The sequence below is a fragment of the Euprymna scolopes genome, chromosome 21 (assembly GCF_053919585.1).
Source record: "Euprymna scolopes isolate OS-2025 chromosome 21, ASM5391958v1, whole genome shotgun sequence".
Taxonomy (NCBI): domain Eukaryota; kingdom Metazoa; phylum Mollusca; class Cephalopoda; order Sepiida; family Sepiolidae; genus Euprymna; species Euprymna scolopes.
In genome coordinates, this window is record NC_136502.1 from 83599541 (window position 1) to 83618013 (window position 18473).

General features: G+C 33.1%; 2 protein-coding genes across 3 annotated transcripts in view; both read left to right on the forward strand.

The window, feature by feature from the left end:
* LOC145242526 (protocadherin gamma-B2-like) overlaps positions 1-9573 on the forward strand; it is a 144769-nt gene extending 135196 nt beyond the window's left edge. For both annotated transcript variants that reach the window (XM_080105599.1, XM_080105598.1), the window contains exon 5: positions 9215-9573. The gene's annotated coding sequence lies outside the window, so the exon portion shown is untranslated. The remainder of the gene's footprint in view (positions 1-9214) is intronic.
* A 78-nt stretch (positions 9574-9651) lies between these two features.
* LOC145242530 (protocadherin gamma-B4-like) overlaps positions 9652-18473 on the forward strand; it is a 159903-nt gene continuing 151081 nt past the window's right edge. Inside the window, exon 1 of the mRNA XM_080105605.1 lies at positions 9652-10381. The gene's annotated coding sequence lies outside the window, so the exon portion shown is untranslated. The remainder of the gene's footprint in view (positions 10382-18473) is intronic.

Consider the following 18473-nt stretch of genomic DNA (forward strand, 5'->3'; position numbering starts at 1 on the left):
AACAAGTCAACTTTTCATTAATATCGCTAAATTTGAACGCTTTTCCCTTCCTGTGGCTTCGGGGCGTTTTTTTTTTTTTTTTTTTTTTTTTGCTCAACACATACCTCCAAACACCCGAGCAACGCCGCTAGTTTTATATATAAGTTGACTGGCTGACTACAGTACACCTGTGGATACAGTATGCTCCCAAAGAGAGTGATGCTAAATCTGAAGCAGTTATTAGATTCACAATAGCTGATGGTGGCAAGGTTTTCAAGGCTGGATTCTACAAACCTTGCATAGTTCATGAGTGAACAGGATTTGTTTATGTTTAGTAACCGAAACTGGTACAATACAACTTCTGATACACATTCTGGAAGATGGTAATATGGTTAAGAAGTTGAAATAACATGTATCCTGAAATATGATGTGACTGATTGGTTTGGTTTGGTTGTTTTGTTTTACGGCATATCAACCCTTTACGGCTTATTTAATGCCGAATCCAGTTGTTTTGGAAGCAGTTTTTATGCTTCAAGTTCTTTATATCTTCAAATATTTATTTGTAGAGTTTGGTTTGGTTGTTTTGTTTTACGGCATATCAATCCTTTTCAGGTTATTTAATGCCGAATCCGGTTATTTGGGAAATAGTATTCATGTTGTATTCAGTTATTTTTAGAAGGTTTTTATTCTTTAAGCTCTTTGTTTCTTCAATCACTAGTTTGTAGTGTTTGGTTTGGTTGTTTTTATAGTGGATTTTATCGTTTTTGTTCCCTGTCCTGCAGAACATGAATGAGTTTTGTAATGGGAGGTGGGAGAAGGTTACAGTATTAATGTTTGGTACATTTTAAGTTAGGAAACCAGTCAAGAAGTGGAGGAGATAGAAAGAGAAAGGGAAAATGGAAGGAGTAAAAGGGGGGAAAAGGTGGGTTGCTATTTTTGTTTTTGGTTTTGCAGAACATAATTAAGTTTTGCAAAAGGAAGTAGAAAAACAAAAAGCATCAATGTTAGGTGCATTTCGTCTCAGGAAGTCAATATCTTCGGACGGCCTGATCTGGTAGCACCTGTGATGTGACTGAATTTGAATTACTTTTCTCTATCTGGCACTCTATCTCCTCCTGAGCAACGCCAAGTAGGGATGGCAAGTAAGCAAATATGACATTACAATGGATGAGAAATTTTTTTTCTTCATTTATTGTTAAAGTAGGGTCCACACTGGATTTCTTTTTAATCCCGAATTATTGTATTGTAACAATTATATTCTGACTGATCAGTCACGGTCCTGGATATGACCTTAAACTATATCCAGTGGTGAGGCCCCAGCTTGCAGGCTTTGGGGAGTGTGGAGCCACCCTTTAATTGCCATTTCTCCTAGGTCCACTCTGACCCGGAGTGGTAGTACCTGTTAGGGTCCCAACTATGGGTTAAATAGAAACCGACTTGAAAACAACAAATACATTCTATTAAAAAATATTTTCTTCAAAATCTTTGGATTCAGCATTAAATAACCTGAAAAGGGTTGATATGCCATAAAACAAAAACAACCAACCAACCAACCTGATCAGTCACACCACCGCATGCCAAAAATAAGAACATTATTCTTGAATATATCTTATTTGTTTGTTTTTTTGTTTTTTTTTGTTTTTTTTTTGTTTTTTTTGTTTTTTTTTGTTTTTGTTAGACGAATATCTTCATAAAGCAGGTGAATGGTTTATGTAAAGACAAATTATAGTGCTTGGAAAGTATGTTAAAAATAACAGTATTAAAGCGTCAGTCGATAAAACCAAACCAACTCTTTGAATTTAACGGTTCTAAAGTCTATGTTTGTATCTGTTTTACCATTCAGGACTGTCGAACCAGTTGATGAAAATAGTTGCCAATAAAAATTGCTAACATAAAAAAATAAATCTGTAAATTCAAAAATATAGATTTATCTGTTATACATAATTAAATTGCTTTATGAAAAATGTTAGGCGTTTTGAAAAGAACATAATAATTTATTTAACCCATATGTGTCTATATAATTATATATATCTGTGGACTCGGAATGCTGGGTTCGAATTCTATCCAGGCATCATCACTTTCACTAATAACTAAGACTATGATAAGAGAATATTCTTATCATTGCTTTGACTCTCGAGTATATATCCGACACAGTTAGACACATTTAATCAATCGAGAACCACATCCCTCTATATGTAAAAGCATATAATATATTAACTTATATATACTCGAGAGTCAAAATAATAAAAAGATTATTCTCTTATCATAGCCTTAATAATGACATTGGAAAAGGTATTAATATATATATTATCCCTACAATTATTGATTAAATAGTAGGAGAGACTAGACTTTCAAGTCTTGGTTATGCAACTAGTCTATAAGAAAAACTTTAAAATGACAACAGCCTTTCTCTGTTTATTTTAACATTATTTCCAGTCGTTGTAGACTTGCAGCTATAGTTAAGCAATGCCAGTTTAGGAGGGACATAGTTACTGATTGCGCAACCTTTGCTTCATTATAAACTTCCTGTGAAGGGAACCCCTCATGGGGGTGTTTATTGTCTTTCTAGACTGAAATGAAGCCTCAAAAAGTACCCCCAACACACATACATGTATCCACATAAAATTTTATAAAGAGATATAATATACCATGTATCAATTTACAAGGTTAAAATGCGGAAGCCTCTGTGTAGCTTAATTGCCATAAATATATTTTCATAACTTTATATATATATATATATATATATATATATATATATATATATATATATATATATAGATAGATAGATAGATAGATACTTACGTGTGGGGGTAAATTTTATGAATTGAACCTATGTTAATATAAAAACTTAGGAAATATATCGATAAATCACTGGCCAGGTGGGGAAGGCGCCCAGCTTTACCCGGATATATTATTATAGAATCATGCTTTCAAAAGTAAAAAAATGTATTTAGGTGCCATCAGCTAGAATCAAAACTGTAGCATTTAAAGCTGGTGACGTTACCACTGTACCAACGTTACACACACATAAATCGATTAAAAATTAAAAAATAAACTAAGATGAATGTACAAAATGTTCAAAGCTTTTTTTCAATTTTGACACATTTTTGATCTCTTAAACTATTTTAACTGGTTAAAGATCCATAAAAGAACGGTCCATAAACAATCCAATCATTTGATTCCCCTAGCGCCGCTCTGCGACTTTTAGTTTCGGAGGAGATAGAGTTTGTAAATATGGAAACAGACAGACAGACCGACAGACAGCCGTTTATATATTAGATTTTATAAATATATATTAAAAATTTCTTATTTGGAATATGATAACAGTTTTTGTGGATCACAAGTTCAATCAATAAAATTTGTCATAAAAACTGAAACTTGATTCATATTTTTAGTCGCGTGCAAGCGACTCTATAAGTCACTCCGTTGATCCGTCGGTCGGTCGATCGATCTGTCCGTAACACTTTTGTGCTTGGCCTTTTTGGTTAAGATCAAAGGTCTGTTGTTAATAGATGCTGTTCTTAGCTTTATAAGTTTTTCTTGGCCTTTTGGCCTAGATCAAAATGTAGTATCTGTTCCTGCAGATACTGCAAGCAAAGACCATATGTGGGGGCAACACCACAGGGGCAACCTTTCATACCAATTGTCACTATCCAGCTCCGCTACTCCCCGGTGAGTTGGTCCCCATTTCCCCTTCACTCCTTACATTAAAAATCGGCCTTGTGCCTAATTTGCTCGGTGGGGGAGCAAATAAATACCCTTTTCTTGGCCTTTTGGCCAGATCAAAGTGTAGTATCTGTTCCGGCAGATACTGCAAGCTATGACTAGCTAGGACTAGCTATGACTAGCAAAGACCAGATGTGGGGGCAACCCCACATGCCTGACCATTAAGCAGCTCCCATTTCCCACCTCTCGGGAGCTGGTCCCCTTTTTCCCTTCTCCCTCCCTTCACTCCTCACATTAAAAATCGGCCTTGTGCCTAATTTGCTCGGTGGGGGAGCAAATAAATACCATCTGTTCCGGCAGATGCTGCAAGCAAAGACCATATCAGACCTTGGTCATATCATACCAGTTGTCACTATCCAGCTCCCATTTCCCACCCATCGGAAGCTAGTCTCCTTTTCCCTCCCCCCTTCTCTCCACATTAAAAAATGGCTTTGTGCCTAATTTGCTCAGTGGGGAAGCAAATAAATAACCATTATCCTTGGCCACATAGCTAAGATCAAAGTGTAGTATCGATTCTTAATAGATGCTGCACTTACGTTTGTAACTTTTCCTTGGCCACATGGCTAAGATCAAAGTGTAGTATATGTTCTAAACAGATACCGCACTTCCATGCTAAGGCATTTTTAGTCGCATGCAAGTCACTCCATCGGTCCGTCTGTAACACATTTACATTTTATTTATTTTCTTTAAGCAAGGGGTATGGAGTAACATTTTTGTCCCCCAATTTATCAGAGAGGACCTATGTTTTTAATAGGTCCGTCTGTCCGTTAGTCCGGATGATTGATGGATAACCGTCCATTAGTTTTTCCTGAAATTTTGTCACAAATTATATTTTAATATTGCATAGTAAAAAATTTTTTTTTTTTTTTTTTTTTTTGCAGGGGCTCAAACGGGGTCAAAAATGGCCAAAAATGACACTTTTTGTCCCGTAACATTTGATCCATCCATTAGATTTTTCGGAAACTTGCCCAAAATGTGGAGGGCATTGTTCTAAATATAAATTCAGTATGGGTGATCCTGGCAAATGTCTGGTTTGCGTCTCCCGGGGATTTTTTGGGCTGAAAACGCCCTTTCTTCTGGCGGGTTTCTCATATTTCTCAACAAAAACTTGATATGTCTATATAGTCGTTTCCGATGTTGCTGAATGTAAATATACATGTGTTAAGGTGTGAAACTGCACTGTTTGTCCATTGTCACTGGTATTCGGCATTCAAAGTGGATCATAAGGGGTCAAAAATGTACCAAAATTGCAAAAAATGACACTTTTTGCCCCATAAAGTTTTACCTATCCATTAGATTTTTCTGAAACTTGTCCAAAATGTGGAGGCCATTGTTCTTAATATAAATTCAGTATGGGTGACCCTGGTAATATTTTGATTAGCGTCCCCCCGGGTATTTTAGTGCTAGAAAACACACCAATTTTTAAAACTATATTTCGTACAGAGGGGTACCATGCATGCGTGGCTCATTTTTTAAGCAAGGGGTATGGAGTAACATTTTGGTCCCCCCGATTTATCGGGGAGGGACCTATGTTTTTGGTGGGTTTGTCTGTCCGTTAGTCCAGACGATTGATGGATAACCGTCCATTAGTTTTTCCTGAAATTTTGTCACAAATTATATTTCAATATATAGATGTGCATAGTAAAAAATATTTTTGTGCAGAAATTCCCATTTCGCCCACAGGGGCTCAAAAGAGGTCAAAAATGCCTCAAAATTGCCAAAAATGACACTTTTTGTCCCGTGACACTGGTATTCGGAATTCCAAATGGTTCATAAGGGGTACAAAATGTACCAAAATTGAAAAAAATGACAATTTTTGCCCAATAAATTTTTACCTATCCGTTACATTTTTCTGAAACTTGTCCAAAATGCACAAAGCATTTTTCTTAATATAAATTCAGTATGGGTGACCCTAGCAAAATTCTGCTTTGCATTCTCTGGGGACTTTTAGTGCTAAAAATGCCCTTTTTTCATATTTCTCAATAAAAAAACTTGATATTTCTATCTATATAGTGCTCTCCCATGGTGCTGAATTCAAATATACATGTGTTACGGTGTAAAACTGCATAGTTTGTCCATTGTTACTGGTATTCAGCATTCCAAGGGGCTCATAACAGGTCCAAAATGTACCAAAGTTGCAAATAATGACACTTTTTGCCCCATAAATTTTTACCTATCCATTAGACTTTTCTGAAACTTGTCCAAAATTTAACTTTACCTTGGCCTTCGGGACAAGATCAAAGTGTAGTATCTGTTCCGGCGGATACTGCAAGCTATGACTAGCTATGACTAGCAAAGACCAGATGTGGGGGCAACCCCACATGCCTGACCATTAACCAGCTCCCATTTCCCACCTCTCGGGAGCTGGTCCCCTTTTTCCCTTCCCCCTCCCTTCACTCCTCACATTAAAAATCGGCCTTGTGCCTAATTTGCTCGGTGGGGGAGCAAATAAATACCATCTGTTCCGGCGGATACTGCAAGCTATGACTAGCTATGACTAGCAAAGACCAGATGTGGGGGCAACCCCACATGCCTGACCTTTAACCAGCTCCCATTTCCCACATCTCGGGAGCTGGTCCCCTTTTTCCCTTCCCCCTCCCTTCACTCCTCACATTAAAAATTGGCCTTGTGCTTAATTTGCTCGGTGGGGGAGCAAATAAATACCATCTGTTCCGGCGGATGCTGCACTTAAGATAATTTGTACCAGTCAATGGAGGGGAAACCCTCTATACTGGGACAATTATTATTTTTGGTAACCAGAGTGCCCCCTTTTTGCCTACTTTTAGGGGAGCTGGTTTTTACCTCACATTAAAAACGGCCTTGTGCCTAATTTGCTCAGTGGGGGAGCAAATAAATACCATCTGTTCCAGCAGATACTGCAAGCAAAGACCATATGTGGGGGCGACTCCACATATAAGACCTTGGTCAATGTAGGGGCAACCCTTCATACCAATTGTCACTATCCAGCTCCCCTACTCCCCGGGGAGTTGGTCCCCATTTCCCCTTCACTCCTCACATTAAAAATCGGCCTTGTGCCTAATTTGCTCGGTGGGGGAGCAAATAAATACCATCTGTTCTTAACCAATGCTGCACTTATTTATGACAAATAAGTAAATGTGTTACGGACTGGCCGACCGATAGAGAATAGCTTTTTTTTAAAATGCATACCACAGAATAGTTTTTTTAGTCATGTGCAAGCAACTCTATAAGTCAGTCGGTCGGTTGGTCGGTCGGTCGGTTGGTCCGTAACACATGTACTTTTTATTTCTTTTTATGTTTATTATACCACTATTTATTGGTTTTCGGGGTTCCTGAATACGAAAATAACGTTTCAAATTCCCTAAATCAAATAATTTTTGTGATATAAAGTAGGGGATCACTTTTCTGTATAAATTTAATGTAAAATGATCACCCACTTTACAACCAGTCAGTCTCAAAGCCATTCAAATCATTCTCCAGATCATTCAAGTTGTTTTTGAAGGATTCCAGTTATTTTTTTAAGCATTCAAGTCATTCTTAAGGTCATTCAATTCATCCTTAAGTTCATTAAAGTCATTTACTTTTTATTTATTTAAGTCATTTCAGTTTATCTTTAATAATTTCATGTCAATCCTACATTCACGTATTCATTCATTACACGAGAGCACGTGACTAATGGCTATCGGCCTTGTTATCATAAAACATTCTTATTAAATGAAATCCCAAAATTGCTAAAGAAAATCTTAAGACTACTCAATTACTCTATGGATGCAATTCAGTTTGTTTAATCTATCTGAAAATTAGAAAGATATTAATTATTGAATGCATGTAAACAAATGAGGTATCCTTTTTCTTTTTGTAAAAAAAGTTAATTATATTTTAAATATATGAACGTATTTAGCTGCTGCACTATTACTAATATGGCACAGTCACATTGACACACCGGTTCTCGCCAGATCACCAAAGTTGAGCCCGACCAGTACCAGATGGGTGATCATTTGGGAAGGCTGTATGTACTACGAAGTAAAATACCAGGTTGAGAAACTGGTGTCGTCTATCCTTCTCTCAAAGGTAGATAGGACTCTTTTAAGCTATGGTAGGCACCTCGTTTAGTGATGGCGTCACAATAAAAAAAATACCCTTGATAGTCCTGGTGAAGCATCAAATGTTCAGCTACTGACAAGATCTGAATTACACTGCAAACTCGTGTAGTGATTTCAATCTTGACTAGAACCGTACTGCTTGAATAAAGAGTTTAGCCCTGAATTATCATCCTTAATATTCACAATTTATTTCTTTTACTCATTATTTTGCTTATCCAAAATTATAGTCTTGCATGTGATGTAGATGTGACTAGACAAAATCTCACCATACTAAAACCTTTTTTTTTTCTTTATTCAGTTTTCACCCCAAACAAGGCACAGTGCCACTTTAAGTAGGGGGCTACTATCGGGATCATAAGTTACAGGGGTATTATGAAGGGAGATGGGTAGCAAGATGTCTGTTCACATTACACTTGAACTTCTGCATGTCAGTACAGTTTGGAAAGCAGAATCCCGGAAAGGAGTTCCAAAGTCTAGTAGTTCTGGGGAAGAAACTATTGGAGTAGAAGGCTTTCTTACATCTAGGGATCTCTACTGTGAAAGGGTCGGATTTAGCTGTTTGTTCGGGGCTATTCAAGTCGAGGGAGGGGGTACAAGTGCTTGTAGTTCGTCAGAGCATTCACCATTAAAGTACTTGTAGAACAGACAGAGAGATAGAACATTTCATCGATGGGATAGAGGCTGAAGCCTATATGGCAGTTCAGGACCTATCAGGTTGGCGACTCTCTTTTGAACCCTGTCCAGGAGTGAGAGACAAATAGCAGTTGCATCCGCCCAAATGTGACAAAAGTACTCCATACATGGGCGAATGGTGGCCTTATAGAGGTACAGGATACTTTCAGGCGTAAGTAGTTTTCTAGCACGGTAGAGAGAGCTCACCTTCTTTACAGCAGCCTTGGTAATGGTCTCAATGTATCTATTCCAGTTCATGCCCCCTGTAAACGTTAGGCCGAGGAGTTTAAAGGAAGTACTTTCGGGCAATGTGTTCTTAGTCATTGCTATTGGTGGTAGAGTGATCACAAAAGTTAAAAAATGGACGAAATCTTATTTTGATTAGAATATATTAATTAAAAACATAATATCAAGTTTACATTTACATTTTTATAATCATCAATAATTTTTTTGCCATTTAAAAAAAAAATTTTAACTACATTCTAATTGAATTTTTTCTTGCTGCTTTTTGTGCCCTTATGTGAAACACAATAATTGTGTTGTTTTCATGTAATAATTAATTAATAATTACGGCTAAAAATATTTTGCTGCATCACAAAATAGATATTGCCTTTAAAAAAAAAATTGTTATCAAGATAAAAAAAAAAAAAAAAAAACGCTTGTCAATAATAATTAAGAATTATACAAAAATTGAATGTAAAAAAATATAATTTATATATATTATTTGTTACAAATATTTTTTTAATTGTTTTCAGATTTTGGAAGATTATCCAGTTTTGGTGATAACCTGAATTAATCTGTGGATTATACTTAATTCACAATAAGAAAATGGCATCACGATTCTTTACAACATATTGCTGTTTCTATTATTTAGTATTTGTCGATTGCTGTTATGGGGGTTTATCTTTAAATAACTAATTAAAAACGCTCTAATTGTTTTTTAGTATATTCTTTTAAAGATAATAACATATTGTTTTCATACAACCAATTCAGTTTTATCTTCTTTTTTTTTTTTTTTTTTGTTAGTTTAATATTTTAGGATAACATATAATTTATTTAAAATCAAATGCTATATTTATAAAATGATAAAACGTAGATGTGCAAGAATATTTTATATATATATATATATATATATATATATATATATATATATATACATTTTCTAAAAAATTATATATATATTATTTTTTAGAAAATGTAATTTCTAAAAAAATATTGATTTTCTTTGAAAGCTAATATATCAATGTAGGCAAATATAGCTGATCATTCTTTTAAATGTTTTTTTATAAACAGGCTTTGTATGTTATTGCTTGTATGGAAACATAACATTGGCCTTGAAACGATGTCTTCCCAAACTTTTATTTCAAAGTGTTAAAAAAGCATGTTTACTGGATAAATAACATTAGAACATTGATTTGACGTAAGTGACGTGAAACTGCTGAGTGTTTTCATTGTAAAAAAAAAAAAAAGTACATTTTATAATCAGCTTTTATTTAAACTACTCTTCCAAGGGAATTGCTATTTGCTTGTATTTTTGAAATAAACAAGAAATAATAAATAAAAAAAAAAAACACGAATAGAAAAGCTGTTGCTCAAATACTGATTAAAGACCACATGACTGTTTCGATACAAAATTATTAATCCTACACAGGGTCAGTTCTATTAGCCTGTCATCCATGGAATGTACACGAGACAGTCACTGGCTGGAGATGCCGCCATTAAACACCCATCACACTTGATAGGACTAGAGTGTAGTTTGTTTTCCACATACACACTGACACATACACACATGCGTACGTACAGCTAGAAATGCATGCATGAGCTTGCACACCGACACCGATATAGGAAAGCAGTAGTAACAGCAGTACTCTACATTGTCAGAACGCATCACATCAAAGACTCATATGGAATTAATGTTACAGGTAAGTTTTATATTTGTTGCATCTTTCTAATTTCTTTATTTCTAACTTTGTAGTTTGTGTATGTCCTTAATAAACTGACACAAAGGAAGAGTATTTTATTGTTATTGTCAAAGACTAGACAAGTGCATTTCACTAGCAGCCTAGTCGATTCCTTCTTTTCTTAAACATAAGATGTATTGTGGCTATTGTTTTCAGTACAGTTTCAGTTTTTGTTTTTTGTTTGTCTGTTTTAATGAAGCTGGCTGGTAAGTTTTGTTTGGCTTGCAGCTAATTTATTACACGTTATTTCATAGACTGTTTGAAAGATCTTACTATGATATTTATTGGGTTTGACTTAGCTAGGGACAAAGTATAGTATCTGTTCTGATACTATACTTAAATTAATTTGTCCTAAGTCAATGTTAGGAAAAAGGCTACTTCTAGAGTGACCGTTTTTGGGAAGCTGCCCCCCCCCACACACACACACACACGCACACACATTAAAAACGACCTTGTGTCTCATTTTGCTCTCGTGAAGAAGCAAATAAATACCAGGTGTAGTATCTGTTTCTGATACAACAGTTTATCTTTTCCTCTATCAGTGAAAGTCTAGACTGAGGCAATTTAAATTTTTGTCCTAAACCAGTGTGCTTCTTTTTTTTTTAGGGGGGAGCTGGATTTTATACCACATTAAAAACTGGACGGTTGTCTAACTCTGCCCCTCTATGTCTTATGTCTGAATATATATATATAAAGGAAATGTTTTATTTTTGACAAACAGCAATCTGCAATATATAATCTAACTTTACTTAAGTCATATAATTTTTAAGCATTTTCGTTATATTCTTCAATGTAAAGGAAAATACTCTAAACAAATTTTTTTAATTACTTGATCTTTTGTTATTTTTGTTTCTGTTCCTTATCTATTTCTATATTGCACATATTCATAACTTGTTTATTTGATTCCATCTGTAAATCTTTTAAGTTGTTACGTGTATATTTAAATAAAAATTCATTCTTATAAAATGATGTTCATTTGTTAATAAAAATATCAGACCAGCTCCTGTGTGTCTATATGCATTTCTCGTTTGAACGTAGCTTTAATAAATACATATAGAATTATTCTTTTTATTCATTATTAATTGAATAGTTATAAAAATCTAAAATAAAATAAGTGGATTTTCAAAAAAAACAAAAAAATTTTTTAAAAGACTGTAAACATGACTATATTTTATTTAGTTTATTCTAAGTGTTACACCAGCCAATATGTCTTCACCCGGGCAACGCCGAGTAAACATTTAGTTTTTAATAAAACTAAAGAAATTATAAAACTACTTTTTTTTTCACAGATTTATTTGTTGTGTGCTGTTTGATTTTAACTCTGATTATTATTTATTTAAAAAAAATTCCCTATTTTCTATCATTCAATTTTGATGCAATAATTTTCTACCATTTATAAAGTATATAAGAAAACATTAATTATTAAAAAAAAGTTAAATAAAAATATTAATTTACAAAAAAATTTTTTTTTTAAATTTAAAATCAAAAATTAATATATTTTCTTTGGCTATAAGTAGATATACATATCATGAAATGTAAATATAACTTTTTTTTTTAACCATAAGCTAAATATTAAGTTTCTGAATTTTTGAGATGAGGATTGATTATTCGTCTGTTTTGGATACTTCAGACTACTATTCTCATCTTGAGTTTTATTTCACAATGTTTTGGTTGATGTAACCTCCATCCTTCTTCAGGAGTATTTTGTCAAACTCAGGAATTTTCCTGTTGAATTCAGGAATCTGCACAGAATTTCAAACAGAAACCTTTATTTAATCCACTGGGGTAGCATGCTTTCGTTCTGTCAGCCATTACTGAGTAGAAGTTTTAAGTAATTCACAATTGTATTTTTGAGTTCCACACACACACACACACACACACACACACACACACACACACACACACACACACACACACACACAGGATTTAACCTTTAACTTCCAGAAGTGTAACTTTTACAACTAAATTTTATTTTTGTACTTTATCCATTATTGAACAGTTCCTTGCAGACCCCCCGTGGATCAAATAGATATTTCCATTCGAAATTCCGTGCACATTCCTGCATTTGACAGAAAAATTCCTGAGTTCGATATGCTACACCTGAAGAAGGTTGGAGGTTACATCGACCGGAACGTTGTGAAAATAACACTCAAAATAAGAACAGTAGTCCAAAATATCTAAATAATATGAATAAACGATTTTTTTTCTATAGTTTATGTCTTTCTGGAACAAATTTCAATTTTATTAGTAAACAAATTTTTAAAGATTGTCCATATTTTTAAATAGTATCTCTGATTCACCCTCATTTAATTTTCAACTGTTTAGTAAAAAAATATCATGATGCCTTTTATTAATATATATATATATATATATATATATATATATATATATATATATATATATATATATATATATATATTAGCGGAGGGGGGGCTTGTCCGGGCATAAAATACACTTAAATATATTTTAATTTGCCCAGATTTCGTATATATTATTATAGAATCGTGATTTCAAAAGTTTAAAAAAAAAAAAAGTATTTGGACGCCATCAGTTAGAATCGAAACCGCAAATGTAGCATTCAAAGCTGGTGGCGTTACCACTGTACCAAAATGACACACATACGAACTGATTAAAAATAAACTAAAATGAATGTACAAAATATTTAACGATTTTTTTTTTCAATTTTGACCCCTTAAAAACTATTATAACCAGCTAGAGATACATAAAAGAACGGTTCATAAAAAATCCAATCATTTGAGGCCCCTAACACTGCTCTGCGACTTTTAGTTTCAGAGGAGAAAGAGTTTGAAAATATGACAGACATGCAGACAGACATATAGCCTTTTATATATTAGATAATCAAATGCTGTTATGAAATTATTTTAAATTATATGTTTGTTCTTAATTGTTCATGCCTACATATTAAAAAAAAGAAATGATTTCAAAGAAATCTAATATATAAAAGGCTATATGTTGTCTGTCTCCATATTTTCAAATTCTATCTCCTCTGAAACTAAAAGTCGCAGAGCGGCGCTAGGGGCGCCAAATGATTGGATTTTTTGCAAGCCATTCTTTTATGGGTCTTTAGCTGGTTAAAATAGTTTTTAGGGGGTCAAAATTGAAAAAATTGTTATACATTTTGTACATTCATCTTAGTTTATTTTTAATTTTCAGTTCTTTTTCAGTTCTTCGTTTTCAGTTAATCAGTTCATATGCATGTAATGTTGGTATAATGGTAACGTTACCAGCTTTGAATGTTACGGTTTTGGTTTCGATTCTAACTAATGATACCCAAATAAATTTTTTTTTTTTTTAAACTTTTGAAATCACGACTCTATAATAATATATACGAAATCTGGACTAATTAAAATGTAATATTTAAGCTTATTTTACGCCTGGGCAAAGTCTCCCCCCCCCCACTCCCCGCTAGTTAAATATATATTTGTGTTGTCCTTTTGTACGCTTCTGTACCAAGATTAAATGACTTTTCTTGAGTAAGATTTTACAAAACTCCATGGTCTTCGGGACAAGATCAAAGTGTAGTATCTTTTCCGGCAGATGCTGCAAAGCTATGACTAGCAAAGACCAGCTATGACTAGCAAAGACCATATATGGGGGTAACCCCACATATCTGACCTTGGTCACTGAAGGGGCAACCCTTCATACCAACAGTTTCTAATCCAGCTCCCACTTCCCTCCTCTCGGGAGCTGGATCCCCTCTTTCCCTCCTCCTTCCCCCTATCTCCACATTAAAAAACGGCCTCCTGCCTAATTTGCTCAGTGGGGAAGCAAATAAATACAAAGTGTAGTATCTGTTCCGGCAGATACTACAAGCAAAGACCATATGTGGGGGTAACCCCCACATATAAGACCTTGGTCAATGTAGGGGCAACCCTTCATACCAATTGTCACTATCCAGCTCCCCTACTCCCCGGGGAGCTGGTCCCCATTTCCCCTTCACTCCTCACATTAAAAATCGGCCTTGTGCCTAATTTGCTCGGTGGGGGAGCAAATAAATACTTCAAAGTGTAGTATCTGTTCCGGCAAATACTGCAAGCAAAGACCATATGTGGGGGAAACCCCACATATAAGACCTTGGTCAATGTAGGGGTAACCCTTCATACCAATTGTCACTATCCAGCTCCCCTACTCCCCGGGGAGTTGGTCCCCATTTCCCCTTCACTCCTCACTTTAAAAATCGGCCTTGTGCCTAATTTGCTCGGTGGGGGAGCAAATAAATACCTCAAAGTGTAGTATCTGTTCTTCAGATGCTGCACTTCTATTTCTTGTTCTCTTTCGGTGGAGAAATCCTTCACGACTGAGACAATTTTTATTTTTGTACCTTTTCTCCACGTTAAAAAACGACCCTGGTGTCTAACTCTGTCCCGTGGGGAGGCATAGTAAATAGGTACAATAATATTGTGAAGTCTGCCTCTTGCTGTGGAACTAATACCTACGCTAGGGTCTTAGAACCTCTCTCCAAAAATTGGAGAATTCTTTTCTATTAAATGTCAATTCGAAAGTTTCCCAACATGGGAGCTATGAATCATCATTTAGTTGAAGTGTATCCCTTTTTATGAATTACTTTTTACATTTCATATTATGATTAATTGCCGACCAATCTCCATAGAATTTTTTTCTTTACAATGATTCCAACACAATGCCTGTAAAAAGGTCCCTGACCCAAACGGAATCTTCTTAATATGAATATGCATTGAAAAATGTAGTAATTCATGATAAGGCTTGATATATTTACTGATTTACCGATCGTCAAACAGAAAACTTAAAAAGTGTTTTTGTATTAAAATTTGATATTTAAACACTTCCATACTCTAATGTAGGGGTCTCGAAATTCTGGCCTGCGGGCCAGACCCAGCCAGCCAAAGGTTTTAATCCGGCCTGTAAAGCTCTTATGGAAAATGTAAAAATATTCAGGAAAAATTTTTTAAATGGAAATATGTGAAAATAGTATGGCGGGTTTTTCTTTTTGTTTAAAAAATGATTAAAAGAATGAGGTTTTGAAGAACCAGTTTCACTTTAAAAAAAAAAAAAAAAGGCAAAACTAATGAGTATAAGACACAGTCAGACCATTTTTTTTTTAAATTATTATTTTTGCTCAAGTAGCTTTAAAAAGTTAGCAGTATGACACCCCTGTTCAAAAACTTTGGAGACCCCCTGCTCTTGTGCATCACATAATTGAAATTTTGACAAATTGATCACCTGGAACATCAATTTAATAATTATAAAAAATGGATGAACTGTGCTAAACAAAATAATAGAGGAGGGAGGCAGATTTATTTCCTACCTCCCATCTTACCAAGGTTAAGATACTCTAGGTTTGTATAATATATGTCATAAACAGAACAATTAATATTTTACTTTTTTTTTGGGGGGGGGCATAACAAAGTCCTGCAACAAAATTAAACAACTTTTTATGGTAGATTTTATGAAGAATTATTATTATGGTAATTATTATTAAATTAAGAGCTTAATTTAAGAGAATTACAATGAAATATACCTTAAGAAAATAGGATATTTGAGTGTATTAAAAACAATAAAATGAAATATATTATTTTTTTTTAACTTTTAATTATTTAAAATAACCAATTTTATACTATATCTTTTATTTACAGCTAATATATATATATATATATATATATATATATATATATATATATATATATAGTAATTTATAAAATATATATGGCGACTAAGCTACACTGAATATTCCGCGTTTCATCCACTCTAGGACTCTTCAGGCTTATGCGCGAATTCTGTGGTTGTTTAGCGTTTTTATGTGTAAGTCGCCATATATATTTTATAAATTACTAACTAGCTCTACCTATGTATTGAGCACTTTTGAAGTAAATACTTAAAGTTTATGCATAAATCTATACTTTCGTATACTAATTTTATGTGAGTAAATTAAGTAGTTATATATATATATATATATATATATATATATATATGATATATATATATATATATGATATATATATATATATATGATATATATATATATATGATATATATATATATATGATATATATATATATATATATATATGATATATATATATATATATATATGATATATATATATATATATCATATATATATATGATATATATATATATATCATATATATATATGATATATATATATATATATATATATATATATATATATGATATATATATATATATATCATATATATATATGATATATATATATATATATATATATCATATATATATATGATATATATATATATATATGATATATATATATATATATATCATATATATATATGATATATATATGATATATATATATATATATATGATATATATATATATATATATCAATATATATATATATATATATATATATATATATATATATATATATATATATATATGATATACAGACTATTTTTATTCTCAAGCAACACTTCGAATCCAGTTCGTTCCACAGAAACCCTTCAACAAATCCACTTTATCTTGTGCATACCCTCCTGGGAAGGAAGTAAATAGAATAATAATTACCTAATTGGGTTGGAAAAGACAACAAAATCAATCTCTAAGAACAGTTTATAGAAATTATTTGTACATGTTTTGTTAAATATGATGACAAAAAAATATTTTTTTACTTTTTTGTATTCTCAAAACTACTGATTTTTTTTTGTTTCGATGGAATAAGTAAAATTTAAAAAATATATCTGATATATCAATAAAGAAAATCAGTATTTGTGAGAGCAGAGCACAAGGAAAACTACGAAAAAAAAGTTCTTATTAACATGCATAAACGAACGTCTGTTACTTCGATAAGAAATAAGTTATGAATTTTAAAAAATTCTTGATTTCGATATTGTTCATTTGGTGATATTTCTTTTAATTTTCATTTGCTCTATAATGAGCTTTAATGATGTTTGCATGCAACGTAAAACCAATAATGAAAACTTTCTTTCATAAATGAACAAATCGATTTACTATGACAGCTGGCTCAGTGTCTTTTGAATAGAAAATCAGTTAATAGTAAAAATAAGAAACAGCACGAAATCGAATCATATTAAATCTCACGCATCTGCATCACGTGAATAATGCAATTTTCGATTATATATCAAATAATTTAAATTGTAATTAAATTTGAAATTCATATTATTTACATGTTTCTGTTTTTGTTAAGTTTCTGATTTTTTTTAGATGAAGACTGTTTATTCGTATTATTTGGATTCTTCGGACTACTGTTCTCATCTTGAGTGTTATTTTCACAATGATTAGACCGATGTAACCTTTGACCTGCTTCAAGTGTATCTTGTCGAATTTGGAAATCTTTTTATCAAACACAGAAATCTTTCTGTTGAACTGAACTGTTAAATCTACGGGGTTAATATGCACTCGCCTTGTCAGCCATGACTGGATAGGAGGCCTAAGTAATTCACAATTCTATTTTGAACGTCTTCCATAATCTTCAAACTCCAGAAGAGTGTAACTTACAACTGCATTTTACTAAGTACTTCATCCACTATGCCACGGATTCTTTGTTTCCCCCACCCCTCCTCATCTTAGTTACTGCCATTTTTATAATGTTCGGCTGTTGTATTCTCCAATCTTCCTCAGGTGCTCATAGTCATTGTAAGTAGAACAGCTGAAACGTTTTCAAAATGGCGGCATTCAGATAAGAAGAACAGTGTGAAAAATATGAATCCTATAAATAACATCACCGACGAATTTGATCTTTTATTATTTCTTACTGCAGAATCTTAGAATTTTTATTGTATTCTTTTAATCTGTCCTAAAATTATCAATACTTTAACTAAAATTACCATTTCTTTTGGAAAATAAAAGCTTGTTTAATGTTTATACGTATGAAGTTGCACCATTTTCTGCTATAATGACGAGATTAAAACGCAAATTTCAACTTCACACAATCGAAGAAAAACAGTTCCTGATATATTGATTATATGCATGCGATCAAAGTCATAAGATTAACTAATTTTTACGTTGCTTAACAAAAGGACATCTTATTATCCGTCTCCATTGTTTTCTGTT